Source organism: Marmota monax, unplaced genomic scaffold (genome assembly GCF_021218885.2).
Source record: "Marmota monax isolate L192 unplaced genomic scaffold, Marmota_monax_Labrador192_F-V1.1 WCK01_AAM20220418_F8-fsc00017, whole genome shotgun sequence".
NCBI lineage: Eukaryota > Metazoa > Chordata > Mammalia > Rodentia > Sciuridae > Marmota > Marmota monax.
Window position 1 is genome coordinate 23,266,936 of NW_026695241.1, and position 26,146 is coordinate 23,293,081.

Genomic DNA, 26,146 nt, shown 5'->3' on the forward strand with positions numbered 1-26,146 from the left:
GTCTCTATAAATTTTTTTAGGAATATGTACAAAGTACCTTTAAAATGCTGATATACTTTATATCCATTTATTTTATTCCTGACAATATCTTAAGGAAACAATAAAAAAGACAAAATTTTATGCAAGAAATGTTCATCACAGCATTATTTGGAACATAAAGGAACTGTAAACAAACTAAGTGTCCCAAACCATATAAATAATGGAATACCCACGTTATATACCATCCCATACTCAGGAAAATTATGTTCAAAGTGTTTTTAATTGCACGAGAGAACACAACACAACATGAAGGTTTTGTTTTGTTTTGTTTAACTATATGTACAATAGCTAAACAATGTAAGGAGGAAAAACAAAATAGTAGCAACATTTTACAGGTAATGGGGGAAGAAGAGCAGCAAGTGGTACCTAAGAATGGGTAACCTGAACAGTGATGGTTCCCACTCCCCCGGCACTAGAAGCATCCCACACTCTACAGGCTCTACAAGGGTGAGGCCTCTACACACACATTACCAAGCCCCTGGGGACACCTACAGACTAAACTGAAAAATAAAAGAAAGAAAAAGCAGGGTAGTTTGAGAATTGCAGATAAGGAGAACAAGAATGGAATACCCAAGAACTCACCAAAAACAGAGGGTGCTGTAATTTGTGAACTGCTATACAAAGGAGCAAAGAAAAACTCCAAACACAGAAGGTCACCTGTGGGAAATTTTACTCAGAATGCTAAGAACATTTTTTGTTTCATAATGAGGAAAACATCTGATAAGGAGCTAAAGACTTTTAAATTCAATATCATGTCTTCATTCAGGCAAAGTAAGCAATAATATTGTTTAAAAACAAAGGAGGCATCTAAACTTCCTGAAATTAACGTTTGAAGGTTTTTGAGCCCAGTAGAGCCAAGGCTGGATTAATAATTAATCTCAAGGAACATTAATTTGCTTAGAAAAATGCAGTATCTTAAATAGAAAAAGTCTCCAAGCTCTCTTTGCTGAACAGAAATAGAAGTGCATGCTCTTCAAACTAACAGAATACATAACAGTTCATAAAGATCAGGACAGAAAACTCTTCTTACCTCCTCCCCCCGATTTTACATCATTCTAGGCATATCTGAAGGTCTGAACAGAATATTCCAAATTTGAGCAAAGCTCAAAATCTATAACTGGATAGGCTACAAATTTCAAACAAAAACTCCTATCTGGCTGGAAGTGGTGTTCAGGAGGCTAAGGCAGGAGGTTCGCAAGTTCAAGGACAGCCTGGGCAACTTACCAAGACCTGTCTCAAAAAAAAAAGCTGGAAGTGCAGCTCAGTGGAAAATTGCCCCAGTACCCACCCACCCCTAAAGAAAAATTCCAACCTGAAAAATATGAAGGACACTCAAGAGTCATCTTCTACATCTCCTAAGGGCAATAAAAGACTAGTCCAAGTGTGCTGAGTCTGTCACTCTCCAACATGTACAATACTAAATATGGAGATCAGGGCTCAGAGCCTTCAAGTAACAGATTCCATCTCATTACTTGTTATACTGTACACAATACTGTACCTAAGGACTCAGTTTAAGAAAGCTATCAGTTCTACACACACACACTCAAAAAAAATTAGCTTATGTTTATTTGCTTCCTATATGAAAAAAATTTTCAGTATGATGCAGGGAGTCCTAAGCAATGCATCAGGATTTTTGATGCACAGACTTATAAAATGGGTGTAGGCCAAGGAAACAGGCTCCCTCACTACACATTTCTGATACACTTTCCTATATCTCAAAATATTAATCCACCAGTTTACTTGAATTATAGTGTTAGAATTTTCCATGAGGAAAAAAATGCTCTGAATTACATGGCTTTCCAACACTGACGTCCACTTTAAAACCATCTAAACTTAATACCCATTTGGTTGACTAAGGGTTAAAGAGGAGAGGGGAAAAAAAAAAAAAGAACACAGAAGAAAAATAGTTTTTTCCTCTTCAGTCATTACTGTTTTTAACCTAACATGTCTCTCAAAGTGTTTAGCTCCATGGTGATGAGAGCCAGTGTTTAAAAAAAAAAAAAAAAACAAAACCCAGAAACACTGAAAGAGCAAATCCCCTCAGAATATTTTAGGGTTTCTAGTACAAAGATTATTGTGGAAATACAGAAACATACAAGTTGAAAATAGATTCTTATAACCATTGTAATAGTGTATGATGAACAATCTTTGTAACAACTTTTATATTTCCCAATGCCAAGAAAAGATATTTAATGTTTAGCAGAGTGGATTTCAATGGGGAGATCATGCCTTACACCCCCCCTGCCCTGTCCCCAAGGGCTTTTGGCAGTATCTGGAGACATCTGTGGTCACAATTGAGAGTGTTTTACTGGCAGCCAGTAGAGAGAGGCCAGGCAAAGGAAAAAGAGAAATCTTAAAACATGAATAATTTAGTATGTCCAAGGTAAAAAGAGCTAATGTGGCTGGAAGGGCAGAGGGATGATATGCTGCAGGAGACACAAATGGGTGTCCTACCACAAGGAAGCTGGAGGCCCTCCCTAGTCAGGGTGATTTTAAGAGCAACATGGGCTAGGGGTACAGATGAGGTAGAGCATGAGCTTAGCACAACAAGGCCCCAGGTTCAATCCCTAGCATGAAAGGGAAAAAGAAGGAGGAAAAAAAAATAGGTTGGCTGCCTTGGGTGGTGGCGGTGGGGGTAGACCTGCAGTCCCAGCTACTCAGAAGATTGAGGCAGGGAGATCCCCTGATCTCAGAAGTCTACAGCCAGCGGGACAACAAGAGTAAAACTTTGTCTCACAATAAAAATAAGTGAATAAATATACATATAGGTACCACGTGAAGTGGTTGCAGGTCCCACAGCTTCGTCTCATCATATGACCACCTCAAGATTCAAATGGTTCGTATTAAGGTGAGAACAGCAGAGATGGAAAGAAGGGGAGAGAATGGGAACTTCGCTGGTAGAAACAATAAGGCATACTGATAGAATGGAAAAGGTTAGGAATCATAACATACAGATAAGTTTAGAAAGATAAATTGGGGATAACTCCTGAATAGCTGGAGCATCTGGGCAGATGATTCTTCCAAGAAATTCCAAATCAGAGAAAAAAAAAGATCTGAGGGCCAGAAATTGGGTGACCAACCATCCTGCTGTGCTTGGGATTGAGGGATTTCCTAGAATGTAGGACTCCCAGTGTTAACCAAGAAGGTCTCAGCAAACCAGGAGGAGCTAGCTTATTACCCTAGATATAAGTGAAAAGTCCTCTGCTAACCATGCAGAATGAGTGAGGTCTGCTGGATGTGGAGGTGGAGACACCAGGAAGGCAGATGGAAGGAAGCAGTATGAACAAAGTCTGTTTTAAGTGGGAACAGCAGAGGCACACAGATGATTTTTTTTCTTACATGCATGACGATAGTGGAATGCATTACAATCATAATTATTTGTTCACAACACCATTTTTCGTAACTCTGTACATAAAGTATGTTCACGCCAAATTATGCCATTATACATGAGCTCTCTTATTATTTTTTTTGCATTACAATTCTTAATACACCTTTATACCACAATTTATCATATCTCTAATTATATATAAGGTATATTGACACCAAATTCACATCACATGGATGGTGGAAGGAGACACAGATGATATTTAAAGTCATGGATTAGGTGGTATTACCTCAGGAGAGAAGACAAGAGGGTCCCAAACAGAGCTGGCTTTTCTTTTTCACAGATAATATGTGCACTTATAGGTGTTGCCTCAGCCAGGCTCTATCCAAATGGCATTACCCTTCAGATTTCAGACTCCATGCTTTGACCCTAACTTTTCAAACTTTACCAGAAGAATCACAAACAAAGTAAAATGCACATATCAGATATTCCGAGTAACCTAACCTAAGCTCTTGGCTTAATCCTTGAGTTCTGACTTCCCCACGTCATACCCAGTCTGAGCAATTCTTTAATGGTCATAAAGCAGCCGACCAGCATGAATCAGGTTTACTGCCCATCACTTCTCTTTGTCTTGCCCAAAACTTCAACAAAAAGAAATCCCACTATTGCCACAAACATTTGGCCTCACTTTTCCTGTTCCAAATCCTACTTCCCCCTTTACCTAATTATCTCCAAAAAACATGACCTTCAACTCCCACAGTCAAAAAACCAAATTCTCACAATTGAGGAAAAGAAAGAAGAAAATGGTCTTCAAGGGTGAGCTCCATTTGAGAGGGGCTGGCTGTTGAGTGCTTTAGTGTCTTAGGAAAGTTTCCTCACACCCTTGGCTGCAACTTAGAACACTGGTATTCACAAAAAAGGAACAACTACCACAGTGACTCAACAGATGGCCCATTTAAATTATAGGATTAATACAAAGTGTCCAGTGACCTATTTCAAGTAACTAAATAGAAACCCTCCCAACTAGCCAAATTGTGATTGGGAATACCAAATGTTTGCAGCTGACCTTCAAATCTAACTCTGTCCAGTCAATGTGGGCAGAAAGAGAATAAACAAAACATCAGAAAGAATCAAAAGAGATCATGAGGCTTAGAATAGCTGCCAGCAGAATTACCTGGAAAAATATGTGAGATAGCTCTGTCTCCATGGGGGCAAGCATCCTGGGTTAAGGAGGACCAGTTTCAGGGCATTTAAAAACAATGGGGGGCGGGAGGGGATGGGGAATGTGGCTCAGTGTTAGAGAGCTTGCCTGGCATGCATGAGGACCTGGGTTTGATCCCCAGCACCATAAATAAATAAAATCTCCCACCAGAAAAGTCTCCCCCCAAATGATAATAAGGTAATTGAAAAAAATAAAATTTTAGAAGAAATAATCAGGAATAAATTAAAGTAAATCCAAATATACTGATAAACAGATCTCATTGTGGGGCCCTCTGGAAGATCAAGGGAGGTCATCCTTGAAAAAGGCTGTTTATAGAACTTAAAAACATTCAAATGCTGAATCACTTTGAATTCTTTAAGTTTAATAAAAGTGAAAAATTTTTAATCATATCTAAGATTATAAAACAGAAAAAGCTCACTTGGGTTTAAAATTAGAAACAAGAATAATAACCCATGAAGGCTAAGACTTAACGGTTCATGGTCAAATAAAGTTTAAGCAACACCTCACTATATAAGCATGGCTTTCATTTCACTTTTATACTTACGTTGGCTTTTCATCACTGTAACAAAAATCCCTAATAACTTTAAAAAGGAAAAGTTTATTTGAGTTCATGATTTCATTGGTTTAGTCCATGGTCAGCCAATTCCATCACTCTAGGCCTGAGGTAAGGCAAGACATCATGGCAGAAGGGCACAGGGGTGAAAAGCTGGCTCAAGGCAGCCAGGAAGCAGGAGTCAGGACAAAATACAATTCCCCAGGGCACATCTGCAGTGACTATTTGCTCCAGCCTCACCCTTCCTTCCTACAATTACCACCCAGTAATTCAATCAGTTCTTAATCCAACAAATGGATTAATTCACTCATAGGTTATAGCTCTCACGATCTAATCATTTCATCTTTGAACATTCCTACATGGCCATATGAGCTTTTCTGAGGCACATTTGTATTCAGTGTTGTTATCCAAACCATAACAACACTGAATACAAATTTTCCCCCCAAAATTAACAGTATTAGAAATGTAGATACCCTCCATGTATATTACACTTAATTTTTCTATTGATGGAATTCTAATAACTACATTTTTACAAAACATAAAACATATTCATATACACTGATCTGATGCATAAATATCATCACATTCTTCACCCTAAGAATCTAAACAAAAAAACCCATGGGTAATTAAATTAAAAAGACATTTTATCTTTCATGCTTTTACCTTTGAAATTTCGAAAATGATATGAACAAGTAAGATACATTTGCCTGAAATACATAATATTATACACACACACACACTCACACACTAAAAAGGGCACGTGTGTGTATACACACTGGAGATTCAATCCAGGGGCACTTAACCACTAAGCAACATCCGCAGCCCTTTTTATTTTTATTTTGACACAGGGTCTTTCTAAGTTGCTTTATGCCTCACAAAATTGCTGAGGCTAGCCTCAAACCTGTGATCCTTCTGCCTTAGCCTCCCAAGCTGCTGAGATTACAGACACATGTCATTGTGCCTGGCTCAATCTGCATATTTTTAAAATGCCTTTAATTAATTCATCTTCATTCCAATGAAATAAATATGCCATGCCTTATATATCTATTTGTTGTATTTGCAATAAGACATTTGACATAATTTTATAGTTTTAATTATCTAAAAATAATCCCTCACTGGTACCTTCTTTTTTATTTTTTTTAAAAAAAAAGTGTTTTGGTCCATAGTTTTGGTTTTGTTTATCTGTTTTGTTCAGTACTGGGGACTAAACCCAGAAGTGCTCTACCACTGAGCACTATATCCAGCCCTTTTGTTTTTATTTCATTTTTTAAATTTTGAGAAGGGGGTCTCACAAAGTTGCCCATGCTGGCCTCTAACTTTCAGTTTTCCTGCTTCAGCTTCCTGAGTCAAGGGAACTACAGGTATGTGCCACCATGCTCAGATGATGTGTTAGAGCTCTGTAAGAATAAGCAGAGCTATTTAATGAAGTGGCGATCTGACTAAGTCAGACAACAGACATCATTTGGATTTTATATTTATATATCTCATTCCATATATATATATGGAATGAGACACCTGAGGTGGGAATCTTGAAGTGCAGGTTCCCAACATTTGTGACCCAGGAAAAGACAGAACATGCTCTGCATTCAATAAGAAGTCAGAGAGCTGTCCTACTGACCAGCACATGAAGTTCTCCATAGGAATGTTCCAATACAAAAATTATTCTGGAAAACTAATGCATTCAAAAATTACTTTTGTAATTTTTCTAATAAAAAATTATAACAAAATACAGACATGTATATAAACAAAAAAACAAACTTTTCAACAAACTCATTCATTCAAAAGCATTTTGTGAGTTTTAAATGCATATAAAATTCCAGAGTTCCTAAAGACAAACAAGTTTTTGAGAGCTAAAAAACTTTTAGGAGAGCTCCTCACACACAAATCCCCACAGGGCAGGCAGCAATAGCCATCAATATAATTCTGATAACTACAATTGTGGCTGGATTTGGAAACTTCACCCAGAGTGATAGCACCACAACTACTGAGAATAAGTGTAAGCACAGGTGGAAGAAAAAAGGGGAGTCACTATCTAATCTTGGGCAACCACACAGGAAGAGGAAAGAGAATCAGTACAATCATCTCCCTTGGCAGGCCTTTCCTCTTACTTCCACCAAACCAGGTAAAATAATCCATCCCTTCCAAGAAACGATTCACACTTTCAAAGCACTTTCCATGCTTTACAGTGAGTTCTTTGGGGACAGAGATCAGGTCTTACCAACCTGCACAGAGTCAGTCACACATTACCTGCTCAACAAATATTAGAATAAATAGATGGTGGGGGCTGGGGTTGTGGCTCAGCGGTAGAGCGCTTGCCTAGCACTGGGGAGGCCCTGGGTTTGATCCTCAGCACCACATAAAAAAACAACAACTAAAATAAAGGTTACATTCTTTAAAAGGAAGAGGAGGAGAGGAGAGGAAGAGGAAGAGGAGGGGGGGGAGGAGGAGGAGGAGGAGGAGGAAGAGGAGGAAGAGGAGGAGGAGGAAGAGGAGGAGGAAGAGGAGAAGGAGGAGGAGGAAGAAGAGGAAGAGGAGGAGGAGGAGGAAGAGGAGGAAGAAGAGGAAGAGGAGGAGGAAGAAGAGGAAGAGGAGGAGGAAGAGGAGGAAGAGGAGGAAGAGGAAGAAGAGGAAGAAGGAGGAAGAAGAAGAGGAGGAAGAGGAGGAGGAGGAAGAAGAAGAGGAGGAAGGAGAAGAAGAGGAGGAAGAGGAAGAGGAAGAGGAAGAAGAAGAAGAAGAAGAAGAAGAAGAAGAAGAAGAAGAAGAAGGGCAAGAAAAGCCAGCAAAATAGAAGTTATTTTCAAAGAAGTAGGAGAAGCAAGAGCAAAAGAAAGCACAGGAATAGGTTCACTGAGCATTATTGACTTGGAGATCACATCACAAAATTACAGGTGTTAAGAACAGAAGACACAGTGTAAAAATTTTAGACATAGCTGAACCAACATTTTTTTTTTCCCTCTAAGATCAGGAATAAGGCAAGGATGTCTATTCTCACCACTCCTGGTTAGCAATGTACTGAACATTAGAGTTTGCTCAGGTAGGCCAGAAAACAAGACTTTAAAGGCACAAAGATGAGAAAGGAAAAAGTAAAACTGTCATTATTCACGGGCATTGATCATGATTATGTATGTCAATAACCTTATAAAATACACACAACAAAATATTGAAACTATCAACTGAATTTAGAAGGTTTACAGGATATCGGGTCAATATACAAGTAGCAATTGTGCATCTATACACTAGCAAATCAACAATAAAATGAAATTTGAAAAACAATATTTATATGAGGACTAAAATCCAATATATCTTATAAATCTCTACTATAACTAATGAAAGATGTACAAATTTCCAATACTGAAAACTAATCCTAAGAGAAATTAAGTGGAGAGGTTCATGGATGGCAAACTCAATATTATTAAAAGTCTATTCTACACAAATTGAAAAATATGTTAGGTGAAATTTCATTTAAAATTTTGCAGTCTTGTCAGACACAGTGATGCATGCCTGTAATCCACACCACTCAGGAATCTGAGGCAGGAGAATGGCAAGTTTGAGGCCAGCCTGGGAAACTTTAAAGCTACATACTTAGTACCATAAATAAATACATACATACATACATACAAACAAATAAGATCTAGCAGGTTTTTTTAATCAAAAAAGAAAGTCAATTTTAAAGATTAAATGAAAATTAAAAGGACCTAAAATACACAAAGCCATTAAAAAATAAGAATGAAGATGGAAGAGTAATTATCTGATTTTGAGACATATTATAATTGTGTGAAATTGGCTCAAAAACTGACAAGTAGACCAGTGGAAGGGGAAATACACATACATGATCAATTAATTTTCAAGCTAGACACTGAATGAGTTGAACAGGAAAAGTTAGTCTTTTCAACAAATTATATTAGAAATATATATTTTAAAAAAATAAAGGTAAACTTTAACATTTGCCTCATTTGGTACACATCAGAAAAATTAGACATGGGGCCAGGCAGAGTGGCACACACCTGTAATCTCAGCAGATAGGGAGGCTGAGGCAGGAGGATCACAAGTTCAAAGCCAGTCTCGACAACTTACTGGACCCTAATCAACTTAGCGAGACCCTGTCTCAAAATAATAAAATAAAATGATCTGGAGATATGGCTCAGTGGCTAAGCACTCCTGGGTTCAAATCCCAGTACCAAAAAAAAAAAAAAAAAATTAGACATGGGTTATCAACCTAAATGCAAAGGATAAAACCTTAAAGCTTTATGAAGTAAACAAAGGAAAATACGTTTTATTACTGAATAGGTAAAGATTCTTAGATAATACAGTAAGCACTAATCACAAAAAATACTTGATAAATTAGATTTATTATTAATATTTCTGTTCACTGAGACATAATTTTAAAAAATAAATAGGCAAACTGTAGACCAGAAAAAATATCCATAATGCCTATATCTGACAAAGGAATCATATCTAGAATCTATTATATACACTTGCATACAATATATATCATACACAGAAAAGACATTACAAATTGACAATAAAGGCAGTAATAATAACTTGGAAAAAGCAATCAAGACTTGGAAATGACACTTCAAAAAAAAAAAAGATAATGACCATATGAATGGTCACTAAGCACATAAAAGGATGTTCAGAGTTATTAGCCATCAGGAAAAAGCAAATTAAAACCACAATAAGATACTCTTTTAATGGCTAAATTTTTTTTAAAAAAATTGACAATACCAAATGATGATAAAAAAAAATGGAGTGACTGAAACTCTCATGAAATGAACTGCTGGTACAACTGTAAAATGGTATGACCACCTTGGGAAAAGAGTTTGGGAGTCCTAACATAGTAAAACAGGCACCTACCCTATAACTTAACAATTCTATTCCTAGGCGTTTGATCAAGAGAGATCAAAGTAGATGCCCATAAAATGACTTGTACACAAATGTCTACAGTAATCCTATTTAAAACAGCCAATAACTAGAACAGCATAAACCTTAAGAACATTTAAGAACTATACATTTTACGGATGTACATTTAAACATTTTTTTAAAAAAATTTGGTACTAAATGCATGATAAGCACAAATTCTAGCACTGATCTATACCTCCAGCCTCAAAAATTTCTCGTTATTGGATATTTCTTTTTCTCATTCAGCAAGGACATCACTTCCAAGATGAATGATATAATTTTTTCCTTATTAGACCTAGCTATAACACTGTATTTTATTAAAATCCAAAATTCCTGAAAACGAATTCTATGAATCAATTTTATCATAGTCTTTCATATTATTTTGAATTTGATATACATTAGAAAGAAAAGAGCAAACTGCATGAGCTCTGAAATGCCCCCTAATCAGGCAGTCTTACAATACAGGCAATAATCGGCCGTCTCTTCCCCTCAGTGGGACAAGCTGCTGACAGCAAGCGATTAGAGTTCTGAAACAATTCCAAGAGGCCTGTCAATGTAAACAACTGACCAATCTCGACCAATGTCAGATCTCCAAGAGATTATATTTTAGAGCTTCCCATCAGAGTCAACACAGGTTTAGTATGAAATGCAAGAAAGCATTTCTGATGAGAAGCTGCTGCAGAAGCAGTTACAGGCCCACTTCCAAATATGAGATGGCACCGTTCGCTGCACGAGGCATGCTCACAGAGGAGCATCATGCAGCAGAAGCAGCTTCTCTTCTCCCACAGGGTGTTGCTGACTTCACACACACAAACACAATTCCACTCTTCAGCCCAGCAAAATATTTAATCCCTCAGAAAGGGGATGGAAACGTCTTTCCTCCTTTAGTTCTCCCTGCAAATTCTATTTCCTGTGGTCCTGGTCACACATCTCTCCATAAGAACAGTCTTCACATCAATAGGTACACACTGAAAAGCCTGAGGATCAAGAGTTAAATCACAAAATAATAGGCATTATTCTACATAAAAGCTCAACAAAAGCTGCCAAGTCTATCTTTCAAAGAAATGGTCCCCTCTCTAAGAAGTTAGATTGAGATGCTCAGAAATAGTCATTACGAAAGCCAGTTGTTTTTCTTTTGGTCAAGAACTTCATGGTCATTGCTAACAGAAACTTACTGCTGAAAATGAAGGGTAAAGACTCTTCTGTTTGTAAATATTAGAGAATACCAACAACTCATTTTCATGTAATATATGACACATTTGTTCAATGTCAAATACTTTTCCTTTGTAAAAGGACCAAGCAGGTAAAAGCTGGTCTAGTCGAGAAAAAAATCATTCCCTGGAAGCAATATTGTTAAGAATAGCTGGTTTTCAGAGGGAGGTTATGAAGTAAACAGAAGACAGACACTGGGCAGCTCAGGCATAGAATAACAGTAATGACAGTGCCCCTATCCCGTATGACACAGGATAGTTCACTTGCAAACATTTTTAAACTCCTTATCTCGTTGTTTTAAAAGTGGGAAGGACTGCAGAGAGCATCCCTAAGCAAGCTGTGCACAGATGTTTTCCAAAAAGACCACATGGCCTTACAAAGGTGACATGAAAAACAACAAAGCCCTCTGCTCTTGGAGGAAAAAGTAACAAAATAAGTATTGTTACCTCTTCTCTTATGCTGAAGTAGATGAGAAATGATAGCTGAGAAGCTATTTTGTAGACTACTGTGTTCTCCCAGATTTGAAAGCAACACAGCATGACTGCAGCTAGTGTTAAAGGACCTGAGAAACAAGGACCATAACTGCTAAAGAAACCAGATTTTCTTTCCTTCTTTTCTTTTTCTTTTTCGGTTGTCAAGCATTGAAACTTCCAGAGATAGGTCTATTCTGTCCTGTTGTGCAAAAATAACCAAAAAACAGACACAAATGCTTCAAAAAAGCTCCATGACCCTGCCTTACCTATACCAGAAAGAAAGAGAACTTGATGAAGAAGCTGAGACCTGGCCTTAAGGACAGATAGATCTCAAGTAGAAAATTAGAGAAGGCAGAAGAGAACACTCAGGAATCCAGGCCCTGTCCTGCCAAACTTCACAGGTTCATCTGCCTTCCTTGCAAGGATGATGGCCCTCTGTGCCAGGTGAGAGGATTATTCCTACAGTAATTATTCTAAGCTGTGGTTTCACCTCTAGATGATTCCAAAAATCTCAAAGAATGTGGCAATTTCACAACAAAATTTAATTCAATCAATTCACGGAAGACCAAAAAAAGCTAATAGCTATACCAACTCGTCAAACTCTAATCTTGAAATCTTTATAGAAAATAATTTCTTACTCTTCTAGAGACATCCTAATGTAAATAGTAAGGAAGAAGAGTTTTGGGTTTTGTTTTGTTGTTGTTGTTGTTGTTGTTTTTCAGCTCAGCTTATTTATCTCATAGTTTCCTCACAGAATTAATCAAGGTGGGGTTTATTGGATAGGAAATTATTTTTAAGAAAGCATGGGCCCTATATTTTTCTGCAGTTAAGAAGCCAGCAAGCAATTCATTCAAACTTTCTATTAACCAAGAATCTACTGTGAAAAAAGTCAAACACTGACAAGCGGTCTACTGTTCAAAAGCCACCCTCAGACCTTGATCAGAAAAGTATCCATCTGGTGAGACTCAGGTCACCATAAACACACTTAAAGGAGCAATAATGACAGCTATTACTTTTTTAGGCTATAAATTCTTCCCATGAACAAAAGCTTTTCTCTGTTCTTTCCAGGTTCCTTCCACCACTTCATTCTTTGAACTTGGTCTAACTTCTATTCTTCACTTAGAAGGCCAAACTTCTGCAATCAGCAAAGGAAAAGGATGGTCAGGGTCCTTAATTTAAAGCAGCTACTGTTAGGGTTCAGAATAGTTAACTGAAATAAAATAACAACAGGCTGTACAACAAAACCAATCAATACACTGATAAAATAACAAAGAGTTCAAAACTATTGAACATGATCATACAAAACCTTTATTTCTCTGGAAGTCACACATGCAGAAAAATAGGCATGAAAGATATAATTACTATTAATTAACAATAATATTTTGAAAACAAAAAATTGTTTTCTTCAACCATTTAATGCTAAGATCTCCATTTGGTGCTTAGAACTAAACACATTATTAACACCAGTGACTCAAAATTTAAGCATTTTCCAATAATGTTATAAAAATAATTTAAAACTTAGCAATATTTGCCTGATGCAATTTAAATCACTCTGTCAGTGGAAAAGACAGCAATTTCAAAAGTGAACCCCAGCAAACAGCAAACAGCAAAGAATCTTCAAAGTTAGTGCTATGTTCTTACTAACATTAACAGCTGCTGAAACACATTCTTTTAAAAATCTTTGCTTTCTTCAAAGGGTGGAGTTTCCAAAAAAAATTCCAGGCTAAAATCTAAATGAATATGGCTCTGAATCTGAGTGACACCACAAAATGCAGACTTTCTTTAAAACAATTTGTGCACTCTTTACTTGGAAGAGAGGGCAGGGACAAAGCCCTCATCATTTTCTCTGTTTACACCACAATGGCTTCAGGACCAGAAACTGCAGGGGTCATTACTGGCCAACTGGTTGAAGTGCATCACTGCTCATGGAGAATGCCTCAGACACTTAAAAGAAGCCCACTGGAAGTTAAGAGGGCTGTGGCATACCAAGTTATTTTCAGTATCAGAGAAGGAGGTCAGCAAACAAATGTTCAAAAACTATCAAAACACCACTAAGGACAAATACTTTCCGATCAAGGGAATGTCTGTTGCTAACATGAATGTTTGCAATGGGATGATTTGAAAACCAGACAATAACAGAAACTGTCACAAATTGAAGCATGACAGAATGCTAGTGGAATAGATGAGCTAGTGTAGAATTCAAGAGTTTTACAATGAAGCATTGTTAAGTTACCTGAAGCTTTAACAGGACAAGAGGAGGAAGCACCAAGGAGAAGTAGCACATTGGATAGAATGGTGCAAGGGATAGATATACCATATTAGAAAAAACTTTTAAAATCTAAGGGGTACCATGACATCCAATTATCCCTTGATAGTTAGGTGACTTTGGTGACTTGACTTTTCTCTGCTATGTATCATGGGAGCAGAGGACTTTTTTTAAAAAAAAACTATGTTATTCTCCTCTTTTTACATGGTTGCTTATTTTGTGTGATGTCTTCACTTAGAAAAACAAAAACAAACTTCACATTTACACAGAGAAATGTACCCTGCAATAGAACATCTTTCCCTAAAAATATCCATGACAACAAAAGTTAGCTAGCATAATGCAGAGCCCAATTTCTTATTTGGAAGACACTTTATCCTATGATACAAATGTTACAGCCAGTAGGAAGAACATGCTTGCAGTTCTGAAGATACTAAGATTAAAACATTCCTTATACAGTTATTTAAGAGTCTCTAGCTGCCATTGCCTCCAGCCAGCCCTTTATTAATAATTGGTGTGCCCCCTACACATACCTTTTAATGATATGCTTTGTGTTCTATGAGCATGCATTAGCCAGAGTTAATAATGGCTATTTCTGATGGAAAAATTATACATGTTTTTCATTTTCACTGTGTTGTATCTGCATTTCCTACATTTTTTACAAGCATGCATCATTTTTGTAAAAATTAATCTTAAAATTTGCTGAAATCAGAGTGTTAACTGAAATTTCCTCAATGCTTTGAATAAATATAACTGAATAGATGTTATTCCAAATGCTCATCAAAGTACAATTAAAGAATCAAATTATAACAACAACGAATGCTGAGCCATGGTCTGAATCTTTACAGCCAACAGACTCTATACATATGCAGAATAGATGGACAGACACTGGTTTCTCCATCTTTAAAATGAGACCACAGAGTAGTCATAATATAATGGGAATATCATCAAATTTTAGGAATGAGGCCAAATATTCAGACAAAATAGAGACAGATGGTCTATCTGCTCACACTGTTTAGTAGGGGGCTTTCCATATTACAGAGAGGACACCAAACTCCAGAGACCAAAGTAATTCTATTTAATTGGTCTGGGAAGGAAATTCTTAAAAATGAGAATAGGAAGCTTTAATCAGGGATTAGCATTCATTCAGAAAATTGAGAAGGCATCTGTTACTGGCAGGAATAAGATTTGATCAAACATTAAACTCCCTTAGATATTTTTCTACCCATTAAAAATTTTGGAATTCTTGACTGAAGTCTTGCAGTCACCATACCCATTAACAAGAGATATCCACTGCCATGCAGAAATAATTTACCCAAGTAACCTAGACACTATGCAGTGAAGTTAAATCCCCACTACAGGCAAACATTTCACGTGTTTCTGTTGTATGTTGGCCAATGACCCAATTATTAACCCAACATGCAAACTCACGGTAGCAAGTTTAGGTGGTTTGGTTTTGGTAGTGACATTTGGCCCTGTGGCTCCTAATTGCAATGGAAGAGTTGAGTGAAAGGTTAACTGGGCACTATACAAGTTCATATGACAAAAAGAGTCACAGTTTTTAGTGAATAAGCTCTTATGCAGCCTAAATCCCTAATATAAAGGTCTTATGATTTCTATTAGAGAAAAGTTGTTTTATTTTTCCAGTACTGGGGATGGAGCTCAGGGGTGCTCTACCACTGAACTACATCCCCAGTTCTTTTTATTTTTTATTTTGAGTCAGGATCTCAATAATTTGCCCAGGTTGTCATCAAACTAGCAATGTTCCTGCCTCAGCTTCAGGAGTTGCTGGGATTATAGGGGTGAGCTACCACACTCTTGGCAAAAGATCTTACCTACCTAATAAGGAATCTTATCAAGCATATTCACTGAGAAAAAAATTATTTTGCCAGTTTATTAGAAACTCAATGCAAAGTCTTTTAACTTAGCAGATGCTAACAATAATTTCATAATTTGAATATCTTATTTTCACAGAGTCCAGAACAAGTGGAACAAAGTCTAACAAACAGCAATGCTCTGGACTAACAAAGACAACTTAACTCAGGGTATTGCACATACTCCCACATCACAGGACAGCAGTTATGCCCACAAAACACAAAATTACACAGCCAGCTATGGCTCATTTCTGCTCCGTGCCAAAAGATGCATTCCTCTGAGATGCCCACCCACATATATTCCTACATGAAAATGAAGATTTATCCACATACTAAAAAGTCAACTCTGATTACATGTTGGAAATTCATTTGTTTTTTATCAACTGAATAGATAAATCTGCTTATCCTTTTCTCTTCAGAGTAGACACAGTAAGAAATAATAAGTATTGGGGAAAACCTTTAATACATCCGAAGAAAAGAACTAATTAAAAGGCTTACTCTCCCTACTATCTAGAAAAAGCCTTTACTTTATCCCAATCCCTGAGTGACTTATCAATACCTTCAACCTTAGAATGGATATGATCATTTCAAAGATTTGCTACAGAAAAATTTGAAACAAATAAAATTCTTGACCTTCTAAAATATATAAATAAAACACTTTCAATTTATTAGTGAACACACACAAAAATGACTTTCATTCACTTCACTAATAGGTCTTGATAAGTATGTGGACCCATCATTTTGAGAAAGCAAAGGAAAAAAATAAGAAATATGAGAGATACTAATGAATGTAATGTCAAAAGGAAGCAAAACAGACACACACAAGTGCTGCCTCAGTTGTGGGAGGAGGGTCAGACCAGCTCCAGGTGGCAAGGCAGCCCCATATCTGGCTTCAGACAGGTATAGAGGGCACTAGACAGGAGCTGGGAGATAGGCAACGTTCCCACTCCTCATGGAGGAAAGAGTATAAAACATGCAAGAATCATCTAAAAGACCTGGGAAATCAGAGCAGCTTATAAACATCAAATATTTTACTGCTTTTTATTCTATCTGGGGAAGAAATCTACTTTCACCAGTGTATGTTTACCTTCTATACTACTTTAAGCTCAAAAGAATAAGTCTCCTTTTCCAATTCTCTCAATGACAGAATAAAAGGCAGAAAGCATTCCAGATAATTTGTGCCAATTCAGATGATTCATGTATTGCTTTCCCAGACTAAATGGTCTATGGTCAATGCTTTCAAATCAACAAGGGGGAGGAGAGCAGGACCTAATTACAGATCTGAGTCACTGTCTAGAAGCGCACTCAGTCCAAGAGGTCATCCCTACAAAGGCAGTGCTTCATTGTGAGGTTAAAAAAAAAAAAAAAAAAAAAAGGAAGACACCATGGTACAGGAAACAAAAATAGAGTAAGAGCAATGAACTGAACTGATTTTTCTAAGAAAATGTTCAATAGGCTTTTTTCCCTTAAAAACTGTAAGTTTTAAAAATATTTTTAGTTGTAGATGGACACAATAGCTTTGTTTATTTAGTTTTATGTAGTACTGGGGATCAAACCCAGTGCCTCAAGAGTGCTATGCAAGTGCTCTACCACTGAGCCACAACCCCAGCCCAACTTTGAAGTTTTTTAAATAAGAAAATGGACATAAGGCACACTAAAAGATTGTAACTTAAGTGTCTTGCCTCTATCTGACTTGATGTCTATTTTGCACACAGCACATTGCCACCCAATGCTAGAGATTTAGTAGTCCTTTCACCGGGGTCTCACAGATTGGGTGTTTCCATTTGGGAGCTAAAAATCTAATATGGACAACATTTTAATTTAAGATTCTGCATCCACAATATGGGAAAAAAAGCTACAGACAGTTACATTTAAATAAAAATTTTAAAAGAACCCATTATTTTAACAACAATAACAACATGCAGGAGAAAAGGCACATAACCCAAAATCTGATATATATGAATTAAGAAGAAAAAAATCTTGAGATTTTTTTTTATTTTCTCTCAAATGTTAAACATTTAAACAACAACAACAACAAAACAATACCATGGAGAAACTGGAAATACTCTCAATTGCCTTAACTCTTTCTTAACACTTTATCAGTAACTATGCTTTCAAGTTGAAAGAATTAACAATTTCTGAAGGAACTGACCATTTAGTTTCCTGTGGGCAACATTCCAAACAAGAACAAAGGGTAATATAAATCCTCCAACAGTAAAAGAATGAGTGTTTTGAATGCAGAAGTTAAATGCCTTTAGATACATTTCAGACAAGAATGACACAACATAATCTCTAAGATTCAATATTGGGTCACAGAGGAAATAAGGGTACATCAAAGACTTCTGAGAAGGCTCCCAGGACCAGGCACAGTTTCAAGGTTCAACTTCAGTCAGTTCACAGGAGTGGTGTTTCCAATGTAACCACTGCCACCAATACAAGTAACAGAAAAACGAACTGGCAAATTTAGCACAGAACTAAGTTCTACAGTCCTGGTAGCTGAATGTCTTAATACAAAAAAAAGATGTATTAAATGGATTCATCATTAAATTTACCAAAAATATGAATTCTGTACACAGGATAAACAAAGCTATTTAAAGGCAACAGCAGTCAACACTCTGAAAAGCTCACTGATGACAGGTTGGTCTAAAAGTATCCCGTATATTCCAAACCTACACAGAATGCAGAAGTGGGTGCTGAAAATGAAATGAGTACCAGACTAAGCAGCCCAGAAAGCACCAGCAAGTAAGATGAAAAGCTGTCAGCATATTGATTCAAATTCATCAAACATTTGAAATCTAAAACATTTTATATAGATCACTGGGATACTTAATAACAGATCTTTGTCTAAGAAACGTAGAGCCTCTTTCAGTGACCCTGAATTTACTCTAAACTCCCTTTGATCTTAAACAACATATGCACATAGCATCTACTTATACCTGATACTAAAAAGCATCAAAAATCAAAAATACATGTAATATAAGCACAAGAATGCATGAGAATAATAAAGACTAAAACCAGGAAAGTGGCTCCTAGTGGGGAGAGAAAGGGAACTATTGTTAAGGCAGACCACCTAAGTTTTCAATCCTTCAGCAGAATTGGCAAACTTTCAATTTCTCTAGTGTGTTGGGAGGAAGGTATATATGGATATTTGTTATGTTGTTCCTTATATAAGTTTTATGTTTGAGATATTCCTATTAATTTTTGAAGAACAAAAATAAATTAGGAATTAGAAGTGAGTATAGATTGTTCTAAGAAAACACAGAGACTAGGTCTGCAGTGCCAAACATGCAGTTTCTGAGGTGATGGTTCTATGCTTGTGGTCCAAGACCTTTCTCAGTATTCGTAGCCCAGAGAACTGAGAAGACACAAGACCTTCTGAGGAGAAACAAGAGAGAACCTAAAAATGATGTATTTTATTCTCATGTCTCTGAACACTAAATCACTACCTGCTAACTGTTAAGCATGAAGAAGATGCCAGTCAACACCAACACGCTGTGCCAGTTTAATTTAATGGTATTATTTTGCCTCACTTTGCAATTACTCCCACATTCCCTAGGGAGAAACTAACGGATTACTAAAAATAAAATGGAGATTAAGTGAATCACTTCGAATGTTTTGGCTCTCAACTCAAACTGGCTTAAACAAAAAGGAAATATATTGGCTCAAAAACTTGGACATCCTGAGAAAGCGCAGGCTTCCCAGTGATTCTGGACCCTGTCCTCCACCCTGTGTGTGGCTTCTTGCTCAGGCTGGAGGCCAGAAGGTTAAAGCCATGCCAGACCTTGCAACAGCACACAACATCCAGAAGAAAGAGGCAGTATCTTCCTGTAGATCTACCATAAATATGAGAAGAACTTTGCCAGAAGTTGCAGGCAAACTTGCCCTGAGATCCCACTGGCTAGAATAGTATCACAGGACCATTCAGGAAACCAACCCCCACCAGGTAACACCCAAGATCAGCTGATGTAACCAGAGTTAATGAGTCAAAGCTGCCCCTTATCAGGGTCCACCCTTGAACTGCAGTCGTTCTTTAACCCATCACAGAGAATGACAGGATGCATGATATAGATATAATCCTCATGTGCATCTCAAACATCATATAGTATTTGCTTATTTGTTTAATTATTTGGCACTTATAGGAATGGCCTGAGCAATAATATGTGTGCCAGAACATAAAATAAAACACTCTTGTTATATATTTGCATATAAAACTAAAAACTCAAAAAAACAAATGACCAGGGCTGGAGTTGTGGCTCAGCAGTAGAATGCTTGCCTAGTACATGCATTCAATCCTCAGCACTACGTAAAAATAAACAAATAAAATAAAGGTATTGTGTCCAACTACAACTAAAAAATAAATATTAAAAAAAATAACAAATGACCAAATTAATTGATTTCTTTGAGAAAAGTAGATTTTTTTTTTAAAGTTGATTTTTAAAAAAATATTGTTTCTTTATTTCGACTTCTCCACTCAGAAACTTAACACAGGGACTAGGGGTAAAGCTCCATGGTAGTACATTTGCCTAGCATGTGTGAGGCCCTGGGAGGGAAGAAGAAAGTGTAAGAGGAAGAAATTTAAAACACAGAGTGAACACTTTGTAAGTACCCAAGTATACTTACTGTATTCACGTGTCATGGCTACAGAAACTTAAGACAACTGCATCCACACCAATAATGTATAACCTGGAAAAAAGAAAGGAAAGAGTTTTAAGGAACATGAGATATTTCACTAAGATATACTGGTTGCATAACTTTGACAAAAAGCTTTAACTCTATTCTGCATGAGACCAACTAGCCTTTCTGAAAGATGTAGCTGCAGTTAAATTAGACATGAGAGACAATGTCTGCAGTATTAGAGTATCTCTAAATATTATGAAGTCAAGATCACCAGCATCAATTATAGATGTGACTGTCAAAAAACAAAACAAAATCTATATTAATCAAGTGATATTGCCTGGAAGGTTATCTACAAAACTAAAAATCAAAGAAGGAAAAAAACAGATTATTAAGTAAACCTCAAATATCACATAGCATTTGTTTATTTATTTATTTTTGAGACAGGATCTCACTAAGTTGTACAGGTTGGCCTTAAAATCAATATCCTCCCGCCTTAGCTTCCCCAACAGCTGGGAATATGGACATACGCCACCATAGTCAGTTTCATGTAGTTATTAAAAATTTTTAAAACCCTCAAATAAAACACAAGGAAATGGCTGGGATTGTGGCTCAGTGGTAGAGCACTTGCCTCAATGTGTGAGACACTGGGTTCAATTCTCAGTACCATTTATAAATAAATGAATAAAATAAAGGTCCATCAACAACTTTAAAATAATTTAAAAAACAAAGGAAATTTTAAAAAATCACAATCTTCCTTCTACAATATGCAATTAACCTTTTCAACCTAATGCAACTTAAAGCTAGATAAATCAGCTTCAATTTCTAAATCTCTGAACTCAAGGATCTAAGGAAATAGTTCTCAGCATTTAAAAATGCACATATTTGATTCAAGTATTTGACACTGATATCTTACTTCATAAAATCTTTGAATATTCAGCATACCATGGAATGCTAAACAAACACACCCATACAAGGGAAGTCTCTTGAGACCCTGGCATTGCTTTTAATATTCACAAGTGAAATATGAGAACTTTGCCCTTGTCTAGACCCCAGGACAAATAACAGTACAGCAGGATCCAGCATAGTGGCTCTCCACTCAGCAGTCTGAGGCAGGAGGATCACTTGAGCCCAGAAGTTCAAGGTCAGTATAAGTAATATATTGAGACCCTCATCTCTTAATAAAAAGTAAATTAAAAAAAAAAAGCAAACTACATTCTCAATTAAAAGTAACTGAAAAACAAAAGATGATGATGGTAGTGGTGGTGGTGCCCATACATATGTACTGGGCATCAAACCCAGAGTCTTGTAAATGTTAGGCAAGCACTCACTGAGCCACATTCCCAGGCCCAAACACAAAAATTCAACTAATCTTCAAGAAAGTAGTGTTTCCTGGTGATGGTTGTATCTTGACAAGGCTGAGGATAACTGTCCGTTTACCTATAAATACTTATATAACTGTACCTCCCTTGGTACGTGAGAGATTTGACCATGTTATTGCATTACCTATATTTCATTAAAAAATATTTTAAAGTTTGAACAGCCACAAAAGAGGAAAGCTATAAGCTTAAGAGAAAATATTTAGAATGTATATATACAAAGAGCTCATTTATAATATAGTAAGAACTCCCACAGAATAATAAAAATAAGGATAGGCAACAAAAACAGGATATCAAAAGAGGTAATAAACATATGAAAATGTAGTCAACCTCATGTATCACCATCAAAATACAAATTAAAACTACAATGAGCCAGGCATGGTGGCACTTGCCTATTAATCCCAGTGGCTGAGGAGGCTGAGGCAGAAGGATCACAAGTTCAAAGCTAGCCTCAGCAACATAGGCCGTAAGCAACTTGGCGAGACCCTGTCTCAAAAATAAAAATGGCTGGGGATGTGGCTCAGTGCTTAATAAGTATCCAAGTTTAATCCCTGGTACCAAAAAGACTACAATGAGATAAAATTACATATTCACCAAAATATGTAAACTTAATAATCTGACATCATCAAGTCCAAGGATGTAGAATCATTCAATTCTCATACACTACTAGTGGGAGAATAAATTGGAAAACTGTTTGACAAATAAAGTGTACTAATAAAGTACCATAGAAGCATACCCTGTGATCCTGGGTAAATGCCTCTTAGGAATGCACATACCCAGGTCCATAAGGCACTTACAATAATTTTCAAAGAAATAGTAGTAAAAAAATCAAACACTGGTAACAAACTGGAATATTCATGTGATGCAATAGTACACTAACAGGAATAAGCAAACTTCTTCCATAAAGAGCTAGAGAGCAAATATTTTAGGCTTTGTGGGCCACAAGATCTCTGCTCTTTGTGATATCTTCCCAGACTACCTTTGAAGTACAAAGGCAGCCATAAGATAGTATGGCTGTTCCAATAAAACTTTATTTATAAAAACTGACAGTTCACAGGCTGTCATGTCGCCTGCTATCTGGCAAAGAAAGTAAATGAACCATAACAATATACTACTAGTGAACTTTATGTCTCATCAACATCATGTTGAAACAAAGAAGCCAGACACAAGAGACCATACCATATGATTCCATTTCATAAAGTTCAAAAATAGGTAAAACCATGTTAAGTAGTAGCTACCTTTGTAGTGTGAGGAAAGAGATACAGACCGAGAGAAGGAAGAAGGGGGATTTCTAGCAGGCTATTAATACTGGACTCTGGATTTCAGTGGTAGTTTTCATAGTTACCTTCAATTTGGGAAAAATTCATCTAAATGTTCATTTATAATTCATTTGTCTTTCTTTTGAATTTAAAAAATCTGAATAATTTTCATAAAGAATTCAGGAATGTGGGCCACATTATGGAGTGGATGCTTTCTCATAGCTCACTGTCCCTCCACATCAAACACTGATGCCACAGCAAGTCTTGTGTTCACAGCAGGATCCTGAACACCCTCCCCCACAGGACACAGAGTGATGTCTGCACTGCAACCTAACTCCTCTTTCCAAGTTACATGTAGGACTGTAGAAAATAAACACAGGAGTGGCAGCAGGTGGTACAATATCAAGGGAGAACGAAAAGGAACAGATGGGTGGATGAAGAGATCTGTAGGAATAAGGTCCTGCATTTTAACATAATCTGCTGAATAATCTATACAGAATAGAAAGTAGCATAAGCAGCTTAGAAACACAATTAGAAGGTCAGTCAACTTGCCATTCAGAAAAAATAACGACAATCTCAAAGCTTACTAAGGTTCTTAAAAGACTGTGGAAGGGATTTATTTCCAGTGCAACACTTTCTCCCAATGTAGCATTAAATTGGCATAAAGTTTTAGCTTTACAAGTAAAGAAGCAACCCTGACAGATAATATTGTCTTGATATTCCAGGTCTGCATGCTTTCAACAACTTCTATATCTATAAATTGAATTTTACCATGTTTAAATTTAAATCAGATATTATAACTTTCAGGGGTCACAGGAAGTCATTAAGTTGCCACAGTGGTAGGCAAATACATTAGGAGAGGCAGAGACTATGCAAAAGCCAGGGACAAGACCACCACAGGCATCACATTAAAAGGATTTACTTTTTATCACAATGGGCTTTTATCATGAGTGAAAAGAAAAGAGGAGTAAAGAAGAAAATACGTGACAAGAATTTAAAACTTTTTCAGTTCACTATACTGCATAATTGACATATGCAAGAAACTGGACTCTAAGTTGGAAATACAAAGATAGTCTTATAGGGGCTCACGGAATAGAGAAGCTGATGAGCCTCTGTATCCATAAATTAGATGTCATAAAAATTACAAAACATGCACAAGTGCTATGGGAGCTGTGAATTCACAGTAGAGAATTATTAAATGTGGGAGGAATGAAATGTAACCGGGAAGAGGATGAGTCTTCCCACATAGAGAGGAATGGAAATGGGTTTTGAATGATTACAGATGGGCAATATAAAGGGAGAACAGATACACACCATTCCAGGCAGAAGAGAGAATGTGCAAATGCAAGAGGGTGACTGAGTTAGCCATGTCAGGAATAACAAAACAGCAGAGGCAGCCAGAATATGGTGCACACGGACAAGCTACAACTGAGATGGAGGAACTTGCCAATCATACTAAAGTTTGAATTTTAGCTGGCAAACATTATGGAGCCATAGGATACTACAGGAATGAGAAAGGAATACAAGAGATAGCCCAGGCATGGCATGACTCCAAATATATTTTTTTTAATAGTTTTAATATTTAGAACCATGGTAATGTTCAATGGGATGAGTGGGGAGATAACTGCTAGGCACCATGGTATGTGCCTTTAGCCCCAGTACTTGAGAGGCTAAGGCAAGTGGATCAGATGAACCAGGGAGTTGAGAGACCATACTGAGCAACATAATGAGACCATGAAAGAAAGGAAAGGGAAGGGAGGAAAAAGGAGGAGGAGAAATAATTAAGGTATATGAGTATGTGGGAGGATCCCAAAATGGACATATAACATAACCAATGAAGATGAAATTCAGAAGAAAACAACTGATCACTTTGGAAACATATGTCTTGACTATAAACACCAAGGACAGGGACAAAACAAAGAATGAAGGAAGACTGTAAAGAACTCTGTGGTGTCAGACTTGAATCAGTTATCACCGTGACTGGTGGTTTTTAAATATGTTAAGACAGAAGGACAAAGACAGATGAAAATATGTATGCACACATTTCCTAGATCTGTCTTCTGAAGAGCCAAGAAAACATGAGACACCCTGGAAGCAATAAGCACATTTAGCACTCAAATAAAAAACATGCAGACCTGGATTACTTAGGCAGAAGAGAGAATGAGCAAAGGCAAGGGGGTGACAGAGACTTAGGAAATTGTCTGGGTGCAAACCAGATGAACATACCAAATGAGTACAGAACATCACATGGTGCCAAAAAGTAGGGAAATTCTCCAAAAAGATGGGGACTCATCAAAAGTACAGTGGACCCTAGTTAACTGAAGGGGCCAAATCTGGGACAATTTAAAAAATAAAATTGCAAATCATATTGAGATCATAACTGTTAGGATAAAATAGCACATACTGATAAAAACAAATAAATAAATACACAAAAAAAATTAAAGAAAAGACCAAGTTCTTTCTTGTAAGAAATTTTCAATTGTTAAATGTGAAAAAAAATGGTGGATATAGATCGTTAATTGACAAATAACACTTATTAAAGGAGAATATAAGATATTACTATGTTTGATTCTAGATCAGACCATAGTCTAGACCAAAAAAAAAAAAAAACATGATTGGAACATTTGACAAAACACAAATGCAGTGTGGAAATTAGTTAACAATATTGTATCAACATTAATTTTCTGATCTTGGTAATTTTACTAAAATTAATATTTAGTAAAGGTAAGTAAATTGTTTTTAATCCTGATATTACTTCAAAATGGAAAGTCGAAAAGAGAAAGAGAGAGACAGACAGACTGAGTCATGATCTTCTTAATTCAAAACCTGATCTCTGGCCTTTTTTTCCTCTATGCCAAATATTAAAACTGATAAAAGTTTTACATCTAAAAAGAGATACATTTTCAAATGTGTATAAATGAACTTTGAAAATATGAATAGAGGACTGTAAATTAAAAGAACTAAAAAAGAACTAGACAAATTTAGAAACTGAAAATAAAGCAAGTTTCAAAAATAAAGTATATAAGTTACAGAT

At 36.6% G+C, this 26,146-nt stretch overlaps 1 protein-coding gene across 14 annotated transcripts in view; it reads right to left on the minus strand.

Moving 5' to 3' along the window:
* Positions 1-26,146, minus strand: part of Sipa1l1 (signal induced proliferation associated 1 like 1) — a 367,512-nt gene that overhangs the window by 162,521 nt on the left and 178,845 nt on the right. For all 14 annotated transcript variants that reach the window (XM_058577710.1, XM_058577721.1, XM_058577720.1 and 11 more), the window contains one exon: positions 20,481-20,543. The gene's annotated coding sequence lies outside the window, so the exon portion shown is untranslated. The remainder of the gene's footprint in view (positions 1-20,480; positions 20,544-26,146) is intronic.